General features: G+C 33.0%; 1 protein-coding gene across 6 annotated transcripts in view; it reads left to right on the forward strand.

Moving 5' to 3' along the window:
* The first annotated feature begins 411 nt into the window (after nucleotides 1-411).
* LOC106471620 (ankyrin repeat and BTB/POZ domain-containing protein 1-like) overlaps nucleotides 412-3,420 on the forward strand; it is a 63,513-nt gene continuing 60,504 nt past the window's right edge. For 2 of the 6 annotated variants that reach the window (XM_022400236.1, XM_022400235.1), the window contains exon 1: nucleotides 412-839. The gene's annotated coding sequence lies outside the window, so the exon portion shown is untranslated. The remainder of the gene's footprint in view (nucleotides 840-3,420) is intronic. The other 4 variants (XM_022400232.1, XM_013932231.2, XM_022400233.1 and 1 more) reach the window with 3 other exon arrangements.

The following is a 3,420-nucleotide window of genomic DNA, read 5'->3' on the forward strand; positions in this document are numbered from 1 at the left end:
GCGGAACCTCGCAAATGCCCGAGTGTTTGCCAGGCGCCCTTTTTTTTAGTATATATATATAAGCCCGGCAAATAAAGCCAGCGATGGATAGATATGCAGATAGAGATAATTGAGTCAAGCGAACAGTAGGCACCGTAGTGAAAGTGTGTAAATCACTGTGATTTATAGCGTGTGTTATAAAGGTTGTTAAGTTTAAAGTGACTGTGGAAATTTTGTGTATTACAAAGTTGTATCGAGAAAAATAAACTAGTTTTAATTAAAAAAGGACTTGTATCACTGAAGTTCCTCTGAAAGAATTTATACCGGAAATTAACAAACAAGCAGATAAGCAACTGTATTTTTACATTATCCCAGTCAATAACGTGTAGAATTCACCATATGTTCTGCCAAAACCGATTCACCTGTTTTTAATTTATCCACCATGTTTTGATGTTCTTTTTCTCTAAATTTTAGGTTCCTACTTGTCTATCCAATATAACTTAGACCACAAGTATATGAAATTTTATATATACCACATTTATCCTTTCAATTTTATAATTAATTGTTCGCGCATATCCACTACCCGGATGGAAATTGGATAGAGATGAGATTTCGCAGCGTACTTTCGAACAGTTGAGTGGCTGTGTTCGGCTACTTAGGTATTTTGGTAGAGTAATACAAATACAGATTTTACTGTGATCCATCGAAGAGAAGTATATAATTCATTCATAAGTTCGAGATAAATTACTCGTAATCTATCGCTTGTGTCAAATGAAGGTTTGTTTTACTTTTAGCTATACTTGTAGTAGTTTGTGACAACTTCATTGACGAAAATCATGTAATAAATTAAAAATAATCTGGTGAGTATGGTTTGTTAAATCTAACTTTCTAAGTTAACTGTTACACGTTACAGTGTTAAGAGAAAATGAACAGTTGTGTACTAAAAGTTCACAAGTTATCATTGGTTCATGGACAAATTTCATGTTCATCTGACTAATATGAACAATTAATCTATTTTAATTAAAAAGAAACGCGTTTTCCTATGTATTAGTATTATTAATACTATTGGTGTTAGTCAGTGTATTACTATTAGTATTAGCTCTAATACTATTACTATTGGACTTGCAGTACTACAACTAGGGCTGATAGTGATGAGCATATCACTTGTCACTGTGTCAGCACTACTCTAGTACTGCTACTTACTAGTACTAGTGCATCTAATCCAAAACATAGAAGATGCATTAAATGATTAATGCTGGTAACTCAAACTAACCTGCAAGTTATTTAAAGTCTATCCTCATTCCACTGCTTATACAGGCATGAATAATAACTCCTCATTCATTTTCCAAGTTTCTTGTGACCATTTACACATTCAATTTAAATGCAAAATGTTATTTGTTATTGTTTCTGCCCCACATCAACAGTTTGTTTTTATTTTAATGTCTATACTTTTATATGTATAAGTACATATATATATATATATTCATAATTTCTCTTCTAGGTAGAATTACTTTTCCTTTTATGCATTTTTTCAATAAAGATGTCATATTAAGAGCATTTTTATAAGCATCACATATGCCATTCAGTAAACTGTTTCTTCCATTTTGAGTCCTGTGCATTTAAATTTATACAAATATTAATAATTTCTAAGACACTGCTGTATGAATTTTCTAAGCTCAAAATGGGAAAATTAAATTGTTTTAAATGTGAATTTTATCAACTGTATATTTTTCAGTCTCCTCTACTACTAATAATAGCAACTCATTCCATAAGCCAATCATTAGTTTTAAAAATAAAACTTCCGACTGTAGTCAAGCCTAGTGTTTCCAAGTATTTTTCCAACTGAGGACTGACTAGTTTTGATTTGAAAAGTTTATTAACAGCTTTATTTAATATTAACTGTTTAAAGTACTTTTATGTTGCATTGTAAAACAGTATATTTCACAAGACCACTTTTTTGTTCAATGGTTTTGTGGACTGGCTGAAATCTCCATGTAGACCAGCTGAGGAACAACTGGTCTAGCCTTTCTTTTCTAAATCATAATTTTATTTTATGAGGCAATGTTAAGGCCTCATTTTGAGTATGGTGTTCATTCTTGGGATCTTTACTTCAGGAAAAATATTGAATAGTTCAAAAGGTTTCAGAGGAGTGTTATTAGGATAATACGTAGGAGGGAAAGATATGAGGACAGCTAAAGATATCTGAAATAGTGTTCTTTTGTAGAAAAGAAGTATTAAAATGGGATCTGACTGAGGTGTTTAAGATTTTTAAGGGTATTGAAGCATCATAGTTTTTTGTATGTGATGTTGACAGTGGTAGGGCTAATGTTCACAAATTTCATGAGGGTAGTAGTATCTTCTGCTAAGACAGTTTTATTTTTCTAACAGAGTGGTTGACCTTTAGATTGGGTTGCCTTCAGGTTTGGTTGATGCATAAAATTTAAGGGAAGGCATGATAAATATTTGAATGATAAGGGCTGTCGTTGAGTTGTTTCAATTTAGAAGTCTAGTGGATGAGACTGCATTGTTGTCCTTGAATTTTATGTTATGTTAAACTTGTGTGTCATTGTTCAAGAATCTTCTGAATGGAAAGCTTTATCCTAGTGATATCATGGAGGATAATCTTTCAACTGTTCTTCAGTGGGACAGCAGTAAGTTTACAGACTAACTGTATCAAAGATGCTGCAGACTTAGAGAGATTTAGGTCATTTGATGCATTGGGCCAATACGTGGCAGATGATGTTTAACTATCCAAAATGTAAGGTGATGCATGTAGGTTTCCTCAATTCAAATTATTGTTACAACTTAAATAGGAATACATTAACTACAGTAGTTGAAGAAAAAGATCCTGGTGTTGTGATCAAAAAATTATTTAAATCATCTAAACAGTGTATTGTAGCTAGCAATAGGGCTAATAGGATTTTGGGTACCATCTATAGAAACACTGAATACAAGACGAGGGATATTATTGTTTCACTGTATTGATCACTTTTAAGGCCTCGTTTAGAGTACTGTGTACAGTTTGTTGCTTCTTTCCTCAAGAAGGACATTGAATTGTTGGAGAAGATTCAGAAAAGAGCCACTAGGATAATACCTGAGATGGTGGGATTGTCCTATGAGGAGAGACTAAAATCTTTTAAACTTGCTGTGTTTAGCAGTGAAAATAATAGGACAAGGGGTCATAAATTCAAATTTTGGCAGCGTAGGAGTCGTCTACAGTTTATACAGTATTACTTTGCAAACAGGGTGGTTGGCTTTTGGAATGAGCTGCCTTCAAGGGTAGTGGAGGCTGAAAATTTATCTGAGTTTAAGAAAATATTGGATGAACACATGAGAGTAATTGGGGGTTATTGTTGGGAGCTGGAGAGACATCCTTGTTGGGCTAATAAGCTCCTTTTGGTCCCTTTAAAATTTTATGAATTTGAAAAAAAAAAACAAATA

Source organism: Limulus polyphemus, unplaced genomic scaffold (assembly GCF_000517525.1).
Source record: "Limulus polyphemus unplaced genomic scaffold, Limulus_polyphemus-2.1.2 Scaffold4738, whole genome shotgun sequence".
In the NCBI taxonomy this organism is placed as follows: domain Eukaryota; kingdom Metazoa; phylum Arthropoda; class Merostomata; order Xiphosura; family Limulidae; genus Limulus; species Limulus polyphemus.